Below are 16,699 nucleotides of genomic sequence, written 5' to 3'. Positions count from 1 at the left end.
AAGCCACAAATAAGGGGTAGTTGATTAAATGTCAGAATATGTGACACAAATATTACTGCAGCTTGAGATAATTTATTTACCCAAAACTGCAGTGGACACATAACAACAGGGGTGATTTTAATTTATTCCCTTTCTGGACTCACAACTCATTACTGAGCATAACTGAATAACACTGAACACATTTAGTGGTTCTCTGCTACTGTCGATACAGAAAAAGCAAAATCTGACTGATCCCACATCATTTTACAGCTCCTGCCAACTGGATGACTGATAACTAAGCAACAAAAACAACTCAAATATACAAGGTAGACAAAATCCATCAGCATTTTTGTTAGTTCCATTTGTAAGGCAGCTAGTACATCCTTGATCCTCTACTCATTTTTAGAGCACATTGGCCACCTCTTGCAAATGAAATTCATAGTACGATATTCCCTTACCTATCTATCTATCTGTCTTTCTAAAATCACTGGACCACGGACACAAACAAAAGACTGAAACAAGAGTATGCATTTAAGGTCAATGCTATGCTGAAAGGTTACTGCATGCCATTTCCATGAATTGCCATACCATGACTTGTCAAATACCTGTAGTAGGCTACTACAATATAGAATTGACATTGCTTTCCACTACTTACTTCATTCTCATCAAACTGTAATTTTTGTTTTTAACTCATCTGCCATGCCTGCTGCACTAAGAAACTCGTACAGGTTAATCCACTAAGAAAGCTAGAAAGTGAAGAAGACCCTTGTGGCATATCTTTTAATCATTCATTACACCTGTTTCCAACACAGTCTATTGTGGCACAACCTTACACAGTGCGAGTATGTTGCGCAGCTCTGTTGTTCTATGTACCAGCTTCTTCCATGTCTCGGCATCACATGCAGATCGGTCTGTTGTATTATTTTTGCATACTTGTCAAATGGTAACTGGCACAACAATTAGGAACAAAATTCACTAATCAATACCTTTCTCCTGTAAAAATACTTGTCAATACAAAAATTCTATATACATTACTGAAAAGTCTTACACTGTGCGAAGCATGTCTCAGTGACCCTCTTCTGTGTCCTCTTATCCCATCAAGAACAGAACCTGATAGAGGATTTCCAAGATGTCTGCACACTGATCGTTATGTTGATTACAGCTCTCACATTTGTGAAAACTGCAACAAGCCAGTTACAGCTATTCATTTGAGGAAAAAAAACAGCTGTTGGCTAGTAATTATACATAATAAATATCTATTTGTTAAGCAGGTAGGCCCACTGAATAGACAAGCCCTTTTCAGAGGTGACCTGGGAGCAATGTCTGGATAAGTGACTTGCATAAGGTCACACAAGAGGCAAGCGAGGGCTGAGGGAATCAAACCCTGCACCATAATTTATTTATTTATTGACATTTGTTAACCGGGTTTGTCCAACTGGGCTTGTGGCCCATTTTCAGTGGAGACCCGAGGAGAAAAGCTCCAGTAATACATTTTAAAACAAGTACAATTTTAAACAATATTGATATAAAACCTCCAGCTGGTAACCTTAACCTCTGAAACAACTGACAAACATATGGAATTACAATGCCTGGGTGCCAGCAAAGAAGACATTTGGAGAAATTAAGAGGAAATCAACCAAAAAAAGGAGAAGCAAAAGTTCTGTCTATGAAGACTCTTGCAGCTATTCAGTAAAACCAATTACAAGTTTCAGCTTTGGTATAACAGATGGCACTGAGCAATTTAGAGGAAAAATAAATCAAGTGTACACAGATGTATGTACATAATTAAAAAAACAAAGGAATCTATAAAACCAAATAGCACATGGCTTGAAAAAAAAAAAAGCTTTAACTAGCTATTCAGATAAACTGATATAACTGCAAAAATCAGAGGCTGAAATGAAAAAGTCTGGCTGAGCATGAGGATTCGCAAGAAGAGCTGTTTAAAAAATAGAGTAAGAGGACAGAAAATGCAAAGAAAAACTGAGATTTTCTGCTGTACCAGAGAAACTGGAAGGAACCGAGTGTAGTAATTTTATGAAAGTACAAATAAGCAACTAGACTTATGTTCCACTTCAGGATTTGTTAACTGAGAAGGCACATTGTATATATGTTCTAAATCTTGCCAAAAGAAAGCAGACAAACCCTATATTAGCAAAGGTGAGTCATACCAGCAAAAACAGTTGCTCCTGACAAAACTGTGGAGACAAAAGTATTAAAAATCGGTGACAGCACTGTTTATAGAAAATGATTACATACTGTACACCAGGCAGAAGAGAAGCAAGTTTATCCCAGTAATCTGGGAATGTCATGGAGGTGTGAGATTCATGCTGCCGTATCCAGCTTTCTTCATAATATTTTTCCCGGGATGGTTCAAGCACATCTCTGGATGTAGAACTGGTTAATGAAGAAATAGCCAACAAAGACTAAACATGCAAGCAGAAGGGCAGTCTGTTTCTCATTCTGTCAGTAACAAAGCCCATAAACAGACTTTATCAATAAAACATTTTTATTATTCCAAAGGAAAATGAGTGATAGAAAAGCACACAGGAGCAGACTAAAAGAACCAGGAGTACCTTGGACTTGGATCAAAGACTGATGATTGGAGATGAAGAGGATCAAGAAGAACAGAAGCCATACTGTGAAATTACGGAATGACTGAGAGACTATACAGTTTCAAACCTATAAAACATAGGAGTAGACAAGTGAAATGTGGCTTTGCAAGACGTGGCTCAAGAAAGACTACAGTTTTGCTGACTGTGCTAAACTGGTGAGTGGACTGTAAAGCGTATACCCCATTTTACATCATTAATGCCTAAAAGTGCAATGAATGGACTGAAGTAACTGTAAATAAAACAGTTTTCATTCTTACTAATGTCTATATAAAATTTTCATGATATAAACTGCATGTTATTTTGTAAAGTAATTGTGTATAGTGTGCAGTCAGAACTACTTTAAATGTATGCAAGTTAAAGGTAATATAACGTGCTCTTCAGCTGCTGTAGTGGGGATGTAAAAGGGTAGTTATCACAGTATATGTAGAAATAAGACAATCATTTCCCATTTTATATACATGGATATCTAGATTAGTGTCTTTGGTTTAAGATGCATACAAGTTTTTTTAAGCACATAGGTTTGGAAAATAACAAAAAACAAATAAGACGAAAATACTCATTCTTCCTTCTATTTGTAAAGTCTATTTTTTCCATTAACAAAGGCTTTCAGTGAGAGACAAGAACTTAACAGAAGTATGCAATTAATCTTGAGAGGGCTAGACTGTGTTCAAAGTGAAATTTAGAAAGATTATTTCATGCATTTACAAAGTCAATTACTGCTTTTCTTGGAGACCAGAAGTCTGCAGGTGTAAGGAATTCATCAGGAGAGATATAAACACTGTCTGCTGAGTAAAGGATATGAAGTACAAAGTAATTAATATTTAAAGGTATATTGGCAAGCAGTTCAGTGAAATATCAAAACAGTTTTAAACTGTGGGAAGTGAATAAGTTATTCAAGTAATTGCCTCCCCAGCTGCCATAGTACTTTAATGCATTTAGTATAACAATACATAGTCTAGTTTAATTATATAAAGGTAGCCCGCCCGTACACTTTTTTCTTAGGGCTAAAAGTAAATGTTTACTGAAAACATGCAAGTCGTTTTTTACATTTGGGAGGGGGACAGCAATTAGTGAGTGGGAACACAGGCTTTAGTATGGATAACATTAATTTTAGATTAGGTAATGTCTGTGGGTGCGGCCATCAATTTTGGGCAATTGCTCCTATCTAGGTGGGTAAATGTTTTTTGAAAGTTTACATAGTTTTGTGTGCTTATTCTAAGTTAAAAGGGATGTTTTTTAAATTTTTTTGTGTTTTGACTAAAGCAAAAATTCTTGAATATATAACACAGGTTCTAATGGACATATGAAACAACTACAAAAGAGATCAGCTCGCTAAATATTAATGTTTGTATGTATGCTAACAGTGTGAAATACACATTCAAAAGCATTCTTATGTACAATGGGTAGGAAGTCTTCTATCATAATGGCTACTCTATCCATATTATCTTGGAATACAAATGGCCTTACAGGTATAGAAAAAAAGAATCGTTTTGAATTATATTTAATGGTATAGGGTGTGAATAGCAATGCTGTAGAAACATATTACGATAGAAATGAGCATGTAAATTTGATAAAGTCAGGATTTCAGGGTGGACATTCAGCAGAATATCAGCAGCAAAGAAAAAGGGGAGCAATAACTCTGACTGCTAGAGGGACTTCAGCAGTGACAGAAGGGAGGGGATAATAATGGCAGCTTTGTGGTAGTAAGGGGTTACTGGGAAGGGAGGAGGATTATGCTGGTGTGTATTTACATTCCACCTAAAACTGTTATTATGTAGGTTAAGAGGATGTGTGAAAAAGTAACATGGAATATTATGTATGTGTGGGGAATGGAACCTAATTTGCAAAGGTTAGACTGTACAAGGGAGAACAAAAAAGGAAAACAGAGGAAAAAAAAGAGGACAAAGAAAAACGAGATGTTTGGTATGGAAGATGTGAATTTAGTAGTGGGTACTCAGAATTTACATATTATTCGCCAATGTATAAGAAGTTGGCTAGACTAAACAGAAATTAAACTTCACAAGAGCACGTGTATTTAACTGAAAAGTCTGCCAGACATTCAATAACAATTTCAGATCATGTACCAATACTAAGATAAAGATGCAGGACAATGAAAGTCAAAACCAAATAAAGGCATTTTCCCAATGATATGTTTAAAGAGAGGGGAATTTAAGGAATGGGAAGAGGAAAAGATTCACAAGTTATTAGGGAAGATAAAAATTTAGGGCATATAACATATTGGGGTCTATATTAGAACATCGAAGTTTTACAACTTTGAATGTCATAATATCAACCCCTATTCAGCGAATGCTGAAATTAGCAAAGCTGCAGAACACCGAATTTCTTCCTAGGGAAGGAATTCAGTTGGCCGTTCCTGTGGCTTCACTATTTTCAGCACTGTGGTGGAAAGTTACGGGTCGGGATTAAATAAGTGTGCGATTGTGTGGACGTGAGGGTTAGGGCGCGGGGTAGGTGAGTTATGGTTAAGGCGCGGGTCAGGTAAGTGTGTGATTGTGTGCACGTGAGAGTTAGGGTGGGGTAGGTGAGTGTGCGATAGTGACGGACCTTAGGGTTAGGGTTTGGGTTAAGGTAAGTGGATAACTAGTGGTGTATGTACAGTTTAGTGTAGGGTTAGATGTAGGATTTTAGGTGTATGTGTGTGGATTGCTGTTTGTTTGGTGTGCTTGTGTTGTGTGTACGTGTGTCGGAACAGCAAATTTTTTCCCTTGGAAAAAATTCGCTGTTCTGTGTGTTCGATATTGTCTGCGTTCGCTGACTAGGGGTCGATAGTAGAACATTCGAGGTTTTAAAAAGTCGATGTTCTAATATAGACCCAACATATTGCACGAAAAATTTTAAGACTCAATCAGAGAATATTAGACAAAATTAGGAAGAGAGAATGGAGAGTCAATACACAGAGGAACAATGGGAAGAAATCTGTATGGCTCTCAAATATGTAACAAAGTCCAGAAGATTAAGGATTTTTGCTTGGAAGTGTTTGCGTACGTTTTTTTATACTCCAAGTATACTTCCCAGGGAGACAGCAACTGCTGTAGGTGAGGAGGAGAGACAGAGGTAATTGGGAATACGCATTTTATCAATGCATCTAGTTGGCAGATATTAATAATCCCCTACAGAATACTTTGTCAGAGATGTTAGGGGAAGCAAATAATTGTAACTACGAAAATTATTATTCTGAGCTTGGATGCAGGATCTGAATTGCACAGACAGATTAAGGCCCTACTAAGTTTTATGCTATTAGCTACAGCGAAAAGCACCAGCTGGAAAATGAAAAATAAAATCTAAACCAACTGTAACTGAAGTACTGCCATTGTAAAGAACATAAGAAACTGGAAGTGGGATCTTTAGAAAAATGAAGGAACATGTTATACAGTCATAAATGGAATGTGGGGGACCAAAACATGTAGAATAATATTCTGGATGAGGTATAATGTTAAAGGGAGGGCAGGAACTGAGCAAGTCATGTCATTTTGGAGTGAATTATAATTGTTAAACAGAGCACATGAATGTAGAATGCATGAAAATAATGAAAATGTCACCATGGATTGTTTTCATATCTATTAAGTTATGTGTACATATGTCATATAATCTGTGACTTAATATAGCAATAACCCATGTCTGGGTGTGGGTAATGCTGGATTTTCCCACGGTTGGTGTGGTTTGGTCACGAGGGTGAAGCCTGAGTGGCCAAACAACTATAGCTCGAGAGCTATTTTTACCGGCTCGAGGTAGCCCTATATCCCACAATACCATGCGCTAACTCCCCAGATCTCGTTTGGAAGCTAAGACATAGTATAAAAAGTAATATTATAATAATAATATTATAATCCTCTTTTACGAGTACAGGTTACCTGCTAGTAACACTAAGGATACCATGAAAGACGCAACATATTGTATCTCCAGAAATGGAAGGACTCAGAACTTCGAGTCTATCGAGGCTAGGGGGCAGGAGGGAGGGACGTAAGAAAGAAGGCGAGAAGAAGACAACTAACATGGAACGTTATGGTAAGACTTAATGTTAAGTTGTCATTCTCGCCTTCATTCTTGCTGGATGGGACAGCGTCCCTAGCATCTTAGTCCTGGGTGGCTCAATGGAACAGACTCCTGAGTACAGTGGAACCAAAATCAGCTCTATTTCTGGAGGCTAGATCAAGCTTGTAATGGGCAATAAAGGTATGTTTGGACGCCCATGTAGCTGCTGCACAAATGGCATCTAGTGGTAACCTTGCTTGAAAGGCCGTTGAAGTTGATAGTGCCCTGGTTGAATGAGCTTTAGGCCTAGGGGGTAGTTGCCTGTGTCTGAACTCATAGATCAAGGTAATAATAGATGTCAGCCATCTGGAAAGAGTAACTTTTGATACTGGAAGCCCTTTCTTGCCTGCAGCATAAGAGAGGAAGAGCTGGTCTGACTTTCTGAATTGCTTTGTCCTGTCTAGGTAATACCGTAATTGGCGATGAACATCTAATGAATGTAATTTTTGTTCAGCCCTGTTGGTATAGTCTAGGAAAAAGACGGGCAAATCAATGGAGTGGTTTAGATTTGCTTCCGATAACACTTTTGGTAGGAAGGAAGGGTTTGTTCTGAGAGTTACCCTATCTTTATGAAAAACCAAATAGGGAGGACGGACAAACAAGGCTTGAAGTTCCGATACCCTTCTGGCAGATGTTATAGCTACTAAAAACAGCGTTTTCCAAGAAAGAAGCTTGAGGGAGCAAGAAGCTGCCGGTTCAAAAGGGGGTAGAATTAGTGAAGTTAGAACTAAATTCAAATCCCATTGTGGGGGTGGATCTTTGACTGGAGGTCTGAGCAACAAAATGCCCTTGAGAAAGGCTTTACAGAGTTTGTGGGACATAATATTTGCTTCTGAGAGTCCAACATGAAAATTAGCAATGGCCGCTAATTGTACCCTGATAGTGGCCGATGATGACCCCGAATGAAAAAGCTCCGCCAGAAAGTCAAGAACCTCATGAATGGGTGCATGGAAAGGATCTAAGGATCTAGTTTGTGCCCAGTGTGAAAAACGCTTCCATTTACTCGCATAAAGTCTTCCTAGTACTGGACTTATGGGAAGTCAGAATGATATCACGAACAGGAGGAGAAATAAGGGGAAGCCTGGCTATGGCTGGAAGTGGAGCAACCAAGCTGTGAGGTTGATGGAATGTAGAGACTGATGCAGCTTGCCCGTGAGGTGGGTCAACAGATCCGGAAGGGGTTCCAGATGCCAAGGCTGTTCCAGTAGGTATTTGTGCAGGAACAGGAACCAAACTTGTCGAGGCCAAAACGGGGCAATGAAGATCATTTTGGATCTCAATGCGGTTGCTTTCTGAATTAGCGGAATCAATGGAAAGGGAGGAAAGGCATAAAGAAGACCCCGGGGCCAAACGTGAACAAGAGCATCTCTGAGGGGCTGGCCTGGTAAAGGAAAAAGTGTGAAGAAGTCGAGGCACTTGCTGTTTTGAGGAGTTGCGAAAAGGTCGCAGCAAGGCTGGCCCCACATCCGAAAAATTCTGTCTACTACCGCTTGATTTAGAGACCACTCGTGAGGCATGAGGATAGTTCTGCTCAATCTGTCTGCTATGACGTTGGACTTCCCGGGGATGTGCGTTGCTATCAGAAACCATTGAGATGATATCGCCCATTGCCAAAGTCTGAGTGCTTCTTGACAGAGGGGGTAGGACCTTGTTCCGCCCTGCTTGTTTATGTACCACACCACAGACATATTGTCCGTTTGAATTGCTATTGTCCCCGTGGGAAGAGAGCTCTGAAGGGCCTGCAACGTCAAAAGCACCGCCCTCATCTCCAGGACATTTATGTGCAGGTGGCATTCTGACTGTTGCCAAGTGCCCTGGACCGTCCTGCCCTGATAATGCCCCCCCCACCCGATCAGGGAGGCATCCGTTGTGACAGTGGCAACTGGAGGGGGGAGAACAAAGGGTCTGCCCTGAAAAAGCTGAGGGGAAACCATCCACCAGGAAAGATGTTTCTTGCAAGATGGTGTTATCAAAATGTTGTGGGTCATTAGCAGCTGCTGAAAGGACCACTGAGAAAACAGCATCCACTGAAGGAGTCTCATGTGGAAGCGGGCTAATGGAAGTAGAAAAATCGCCACCGCCATGAGGCCCAACACTTTCAATACTAGTTTGACTTGGACTCTGCTGGGCTGAAACAGAAGCTGAACATTCCGCCTTATGTCTGTCACTCTCTGAGGTGGTAATGTTGCAGACATTTCTGTGGTGTTTAATATGGCGCCTATAAAGTTTATACATTGACAAGGCGACAAGGAGGACTTTGCAAAATTTATAGAAATACCCAGGCTGTTGCAAAGATGGATAGTATTATCCCTAGCCATTATGAGATCCTGTTTGGTGGTAGCGGAAATGAGCCAGTCGTCTAAGTATGGAAACACCTGGAATCCTTTTTCTCTCAGGTGAGCCGTGACCACTGCCAAACATTTGGTGAACACACGGGGGGCTGTGGTGAGACCAAAGGGCAGGGCCCTGAATTGAAAATGACTGGCTCCCAGCCGGAAGCGGAGAAACCTCCTGGAGCGCCTGTGTATTTTTATGTGGTAGTACGCGTCCTGGAGGTCTAACGAGCACATCCAGTTGTCTCTGCCCAAAAAGGGTAGAATGGACTGCAGTGTTACCATCCGAAATTTTGTCTTTAATACATAGTTGTTTAACCAGCTGAGGTCCAAAATGGGTCTCCAATCTCCTGTCTTTTTTGGTGCCAAAAAGAATCTGGAGTAGATTCCGGATCCTAGCTGATCTGCTTGGACTGCCTGGATGACTCTTTTGTTTAACAGCTTTTTTATTTCTAGCTGAGCCTGACCCCTTTGTGCAGGTGGTACATCTGGTAGGGGTTTTGGAGGTTGTACCGGAGGGAAAGTGAAAGGAATTTTGTAACCCTCGGATATGATCTTCTGTACCCATGTGTCTTGAGTGATGGATTGCCAGGCTTCCGGGTACAGAGATAATCTTCCCCCGACTGCCTCCGAAGGCGGACAGTCGGGCAGCTTCTCAGAGATGCTGAAAGGGTTGGTCAGGGAAAGATTCCCGGGAACCCTGGTTTTGTGGATCCCCTCTGCCCTGGGGTGCCGTCTGTTATTATTCCCCCCTCTGCCTCTAGGGGGAAATTCACCACGTGTGGCAGGCGCGACTCCCTGTGGTTTGCGGAACCACATCTTTCCACCCCTCTGTCCTTTAGGATAAGGTCTAGAAGGCGTGGAAAAACAGACTCCCATGGCAGAGAGAGTCTTACCATCTTGCTCGCATCTGGTGAGGGTATTCTTCACCTGAGGCCCGAACAATTCTGAACCGTCAAAGGGGGTGTTGGTGAAGGAAGCCTTGAAGGGGTCGGCAAAATTACAGAGTCGCATCCAAGCGTGGCATCTCAACGCAACGCCTGTGCCAGCGACCCTACTCGCTCCATCAGCTGCATAAGAGATTAGCTGCATGGAGGAGTTAACAATGGAGTTCAGGGTAGCCAGCTGAGAGTTTATTTTGTCCTTAAACCCCGCAGCAGAAGGATCCTGTACTGTTTCACCCAGCTCTGTGAGCAAGTCTCTTTGAAGGCGGGTGAAATGACATAAATAGTTCAGCGATCGCATAGAAAATGTTGCTGAAGCAAAGGTCCACTTGCCGTACCTGTCCATGGTCCTGGACTCTTTGTTAGGAGGATGAACAGGTACAGAAGGATCAGCTAATTCCTTCTTAGTGGCTGCTGCTACCACCATAGCATCAACTGAAACACCTTAGGTGAGAAAGGATTTGTCATCTGGTGCAGAAATAAATTTAGAAGGCCTCCTAGGGGTAGGTTCCATTGAATCAGGAGCTGCCCACGCCTTTCTAGCCACTACCTCCATTAGTGGGTCAAAAGGGGGAGACACCCAGGAGGTGGAAGGGCGAGATCCAAAGGTGTCAAGGTAAACCGACTCGTCCTCGGAAGGTTTGAGAGTGGACCAATTTCCCCTCTGTCTTAGGATCTCCAGGATGTCTGAAAAGGAGACATCCTCAGAGGGGGATCTGGGGGAACCCTCCGACTCATCCAAGTCGGTGTCCGACGTGACAGACTCGGGGGAGTCTATGTGCTTCCTCTTGCACTTTCTTTTCCTAGGGGGTTCCCCTGAAACTTCAGGAGAACCCTCGGAAGAGGAGGAGACACCCAAAGTGGGTACCTTATGCTTTGGATCTCTGCTGTCGGGTATAGGAGGGTGGCCAGAGACCGTAACAGGCACTACAGAGGGAGGAGCCGCAGAACTTAACCTTGGAGTGGACACTGGGTCCAGCACACTCCTCATCACCTCAAAGGCTCCCCTATCAGACACCAAAGGTAGCCCCGGCTCCGAAGAGGCCGGAACCGCCCCCGGAACCGACAGAGAAGGCTCCGAGAATGATGTCGGGGCCGAACTAACCAGAGCCGAAGCTCCGAGAGGGAGAGCGGGGTCGGACAAGGGTCCGATGCCACTCGCCCCCTCGGAGCCGACAATGGAGTCCCGGCGCCCGGACCTCTCCATGGACGGAACCAATAAAGAGGTCGGAACCGAAGGAGGGGGTATCGGCTCCAACGTGGGCAAGGTCACTGTTCCGACGAACTCCGGCTCCGAACTCGAGAGATGAGTCAGAGGAGGAATGGATAACTGTATCGAAGGAGCCACAGTCTGGTGAGATGGGCTCTGAAGCATTTGGGCCAGCGCCTGAGATTTTATGAGTCTACTGACCACCCTCTCGATGTCGTGATCGGAGAGCCTGGAAGACCTCGATGAATGAGTCCTATGACTCCGCTCCGATAGGAGGGGGGACCTCGGAGCCGATCTGACGGACTCTAAAGAAGGGGACCTAGAGCGCTTGCATGCTGGGGTCAGCTCCGATGATGGTTTCGAAGCGGAACCCACTTTGCTCGCCTCGGAGCCAGCCGGAATCGAGGTCGGAGCCGTCTCAACAACACCAGCCCTCGGCTCAGAAGCTGGAGCCGAGGGTTTGGCGGTTTTTGATGACTTCCCCGAACCAGACTTGGACGGGGAGTCATCAGGCTTTAACAAGCCCCTTAGAATAAGCTTGTTACGCCTTTCCTGCAGGACTCTTGAACTAAATCCGTGACAAACGGAACAAGAGTCCTGCAGGTGTAAAGGCCCCAAGCAATAGACACAAGAAGTGTGACCGTCTGTCAGAGACATTTTCTGACAGCACGAGTCACACTTCTTGAATCCCGAGACCTTAACGTCTTTGGACATTGCCCTAAGACAGTCACTCAATCAGCACACACACTCACTCATTTACACACAAGGGGGAGATGAGGGGGCTGACTAAAACAACAACACACACACACAGAGGTGAATAAACAGAAAAAACTAAAGCCTGTAGGCCTGATTATAAAAGTTAACTACAGGGGTGGGTAGGGCTTATGAAACAAACTCTATTTAAGTATAATATCGATAGGGAACAAAGTAGGGAAAATAACCTAATAAAATACCTCAAAAAATTAGAAACTTGTTGAAAAAAATCCTTTACTGACCTGAGCCGGTAAAAAAAGGTAACCTCGCAGCAAAGCGGGAAACGAGATCTGGGGAGTTAGCGCATGGTATTGTGGGATATAGGGCTGCCTCGAGCCGGTAAAAATAGCTCTCAAGCTATAGTATAGGCTGAGTCGGAGCCAAGGATCGGCTCCGAACCCATCCAGCAAGAATGAAGGCGAGAATGACAACTTAACATTACTCCTTGTCAATGTACATGTCCAACCACTTGTCACTACTGTAAATGATCACAATGATTTCTCACTAAAAAACATCACGGGAATAAATCATAAAAAACTGTCTAAAAGCCTTGTCCCTTTTCTCAGTATCATACAGGCTAAAGAGAGGCAACCTCTGCCTCACATATAGTTTAAACAGACCCTATTCTGTCAGACCTAGTGCACATTCAAAAGTCCAATAGTACCATAAACACCAGTTCAAGAGATCTCAATCCATTTTGCAAAATAAATATAACATGTTGGGAGGGACAGTTATGCATCACAGTCAATAACAACATGTTGGAGTGATAGGTATGCATCACAGACAATACCGCTTCTATGGAACAGCCTTCCACTCCACAGAGAACAAAGTACTTCTGTTACTCTACTCAAATGTAACTTAGATGAATGGATGTGTAACCATAAATTCACCCCTGGTTTTGTGCCCCTGCCCCTCATGGATAGGGGAAACGTAAACATCCCAACACAAAAAAGGATGGATGGACAGCATTCTATACCACCAAGAACATGTTTTTTGGCAGGGAGAAGCATTGTGACAGCCTTATTACATGTTTATCAATGACAAGAGTTTAAAATACTGACAAGGGCCTCCTAACTGGGTCAGTATTTACTCATAGGTTCATAGATTAGTACTATGCTAACTGCCTTGTGGGCCATTTAAGCCTAGCCAATTATCCCATTGGAGAATCAAACCCTGCACCTTGTATTTGTAAGGTAAACACCTTAACCATTATGCTAACCTCCCTCAAAGTACTGAATAAAAAGGTATTATTTCTAGATCACGTTTTCCTTCTTCAATCTTGAACTAGAGTAGAAATAAACACTTCAGACTCTACAACAGTTTAAAAACCTAACAGCAGAACCCTTAAAGTACAAACAGGATCCCTACTTATCCAGCAGCACTTCTTATTAAGGTGTTCCATAAGCATCTGTTTCATCTGCTACATTCTTCTGTTTTCAAAAAACTCTACTACTACAAAATAAACCCATTCTAAACTCTAAAGGAAAAAAATTAGTCACAAACATTGGGAAAATGCATCTTACTCTTGTCTCAAAACTCTGAAACATTTTGTAAAATAACCTACAGCTAACTGAAACCACATACTTCAGATCATACCAAAATAACTAAACATAAAATAAACACTCTATCATTTTGGACCAAAAGACTGTCACTTTGCGTTCCCCCCCCCCACCACACACACACATACAGAAAAGCCTTAGGTAATGGTGCCCTTCATGACCAAATTTCACTTTCTCTGCAACTGGAGCTACTTTGCTTTTCTGCTCGTATGTCCTCATTTTTTGTCTGTCCCAAAGTGTGCATCTTACTATCTCTCTCAGCAGATACTTTATCTCCATCACCTCTAGCTTCCTCAATTGCTCTACCTTTACTGACCAGGTTTCAGTACCATACAGCAGTTGCACCATCATTTTGTACACCTTACTTTTCAGCTTCTTTGGCATTCTTCTATCATAACACTATATCTCTGACACTGTGCCAGCTGGCTGCAGCCCCACTGATTCTAGCTTTGACCTCCTCTTTCGGATTTCCTATTTCCTCCGCCAACCTTTCCAGATACCTAAAACTGTTAACCTGTTCCACTATCTTTTCTTCTATTTCAATTCTCAGTTTCTTCGGAGTTCCCTTATTTTCTGCCATTACAACTATCTTAGCTGTACTCTGTTGCATGTGCCTTCAGTTTTACATTCCATTTTCCTATCCTTTGCTGAAGTTCTTTTTCAGAGTTTGCCTATAATAACAAATCATCTGTATACAGCACCTTTGCTGATCTATCTGCTCTGACCTGTTTGCTTATGTTGTCCATCACCAGTGTGAAAAGCAGAGGGCTCAGAGCTGATCTCCGATGCACACCCATTCTCACTGAGAACCCTTCTGTGAGACCAAACACTGTTCATACTTGAATCGTTGGGTCCTTGTTTCTGGGACTCTGAACCACTGCAGGACTGCCTAGATCATCTTTCTTGGGACTTTGTCATATGCTTTCTCTAAGTCTAGGAATGTCTATTTGGACTCTATCCTCATTTCTGCTTTTCTCAACAATCTGTCTCACTATAAACATCGGGTGGTTGTGCTGCATCCTGATCTGAATCCAAACTGTTCACTTCCTATCTTACTGCCTAGTACTCTGCTGCATATTTGTTAATCAATCTCCCTCTCCAAAACTACCATGCAGTGTGACAGGAGTTTGATACCTCTATACTGCCCACAGTTGTGAATGTCTTTTTTATTCTTGTACACCTGGCGCTAGTATGCTTAATCAACAAGTAATCTAGGATAGGCTTTTCTCTCCACAGTTTTATTAGTATCCTCAGGGCCATTTTTCCCCATTTCACACCAACATGGGTTGGCATAACAGTTAAGGTGTTTGCCTTACCAACATAAGTTACATGGTTTTATTCTCACATTTGAGAGAAATCGGCTAGGCTTAAATGGCCTGCAAGGGCAGCTAGCCTAGTACTTCTCTATGAATCTATGAACATCTTGATCATATCTGCTGTGACCTCATCTGAGCCTACCTCCTTCCCCAACTTCATTTTCTTTAGTGCTATTCTTCCTTATTCTAGGGTGGGCTCCTCCTATTCTTTAATCATAGGCTGTGTCTGGGGCAGTACAGCTACTGTTGGGGTTTCTTCATTCAGAAGCTGCTGTAAGTACTACTTCCATCTGCCTTTGACTTCCTGTGGACTAGTGAGCAGGTTGTTGCTGGCATCCCTTATGGAGGGTGGCTTACTATCTTTATCTTTCTGCCTTTAGCTTGCAACCTAATGGAGTTTCTGTGTCACCTTCCAGAGGGTGATAGAGTGCCTCTAACGACCTGTTCTTTGCTATTGCAACTCCTTTCTTAGCTTATTTGTTAGCCGACCAATATTCCTTCTTAACTCGGTTTGTTTCTTCCTGCACTACTCCTTTCTTTTGATGACATTCTGAACTTTTGCATTCCACCACCAACTTTTCTTATGTATCTAGCTTTCATACCTGTGTCTACCGCACATCTGTTTCACAATTCTTATGCATCCTGTTGTGAGACACTACCATTCTTCAACTCCACTTGCTATTCTTTCTGAGGTGCTAGAGTCCCGAGAAATTCCTTAAACTCTTGTGCTTTCTCCCCAGACAACTTCCAGGTCTTCAGACTAGTTTCAATTGACATTAGATCCTTCTCTGACTACTGCTTGCAGTTGGTTTTGCCTATGAGCCAGCTGTTTCACTGGGTTTGACTTTGCAATCACTAATTCTTCTCCAATGTACTTTCCATACTAGGATACTAGGAGGAAGTTTACCTGAGTTGCATGTTGATCACTCTTGTATGTGATCTTGTGGTAGTCTCTCTTGCTGAACCATGTATTGGCCATCATCAAGCCATTTGCAAGAGAGAAGTCCAGAATGGCCTTTCCTTCTTTATTGCTATTGTCCTGTCTTGTGGACTCAGGCAGTCCTCATATCCTGCTCTGTATGTCCCAATACGTGCAATTAGATCACCCATTATCAACACCAATTCATGTTGCCCTGCAGCTGCTGTCTGAATACTTTATTTTCCTCATTATCACAAACAAGTTGTGAGGCATAGCCTTAGATTATGAATACTCCTCTATCCTTACACTGGAGTCTGACTGCCATGATTCTATCACTAATTCTGATGACATCCTTCACTACCTTCTGAAGGCTCTCTCGCACCACCATTCCCCCATCATTTCAAGTGTGGCCTCCTCTTGAGTAGTAGACTCTGGATCCTAAGCCACATGGCTTTACTACACTGTCCTTCCATCTCATCGCCTGGATCATAGGATGTCCAGTCTCCTGCTTACCATCATGTCATACACTTAAGGCCCATTCTGTCAGTGAACCTACACTGAGTGTAGCAATTCTTAGTTCATCTTTAGCAGGCTGATTGGTTTTACGTCCAGCTTTTATTCAACAGAGCTATCACAGGTAACCTAATCTGGGCAACTGGGCATCGGTCAGCCAGTGGCTTATTGACCCAGGGTTGCTGGGCTTTATGGCCAGCTCCCATCAGGAGTGCATGTGCCCCTCCCACCATCAGCATGGGTCTGTGGCATAGGTCAGGTCCTCAACACACTTACCACCAGCAAATATCCTACACATTTTTGACAAAATCATTCAACACAAGTGAATCACCTAGACCAGCTATCACACTGTCAAATGGCTAACCCTGACAAGGTGAGCAGTCTGTGATCTGTAATCTCCTGTCTAAAGGATACTGTGCATCACAGTTGATGTGCAAAACGGTTGGTCAATATAACTCTTCCCATATAGGGTACCATCTAGAGCCTGTGCTGCTATACACAACTCTAT

The 16,699-nt window shown here is 42.6% G+C and overlaps 1 protein-coding gene across 1 annotated transcript in view; it reads right to left on the bottom strand.

Moving 5' to 3' along the window:
* The window catches only part of RNF217 (ring finger protein 217), a 1,666,157-nt gene that overhangs the window by 624,268 nt on the left and 1,025,190 nt on the right, over positions 1–16,699 (bottom strand). The window lies entirely within an intron of this gene.

The sequence above is a fragment of the Protopterus annectens genome, chromosome 1.part1 (genome assembly GCF_019279795.1).
Source record: "Protopterus annectens isolate FY-2018-M chromosome 1.part1, PAN1.0, whole genome shotgun sequence".
Taxonomy (NCBI): Eukaryota; Metazoa; Chordata; order Ceratodontiformes; family Protopteridae; genus Protopterus; species Protopterus annectens.
The sequence above is the reverse complement of the archived record's forward strand: the minus strand, read 5'-3'. Positions and strand labels throughout refer to the sequence as shown.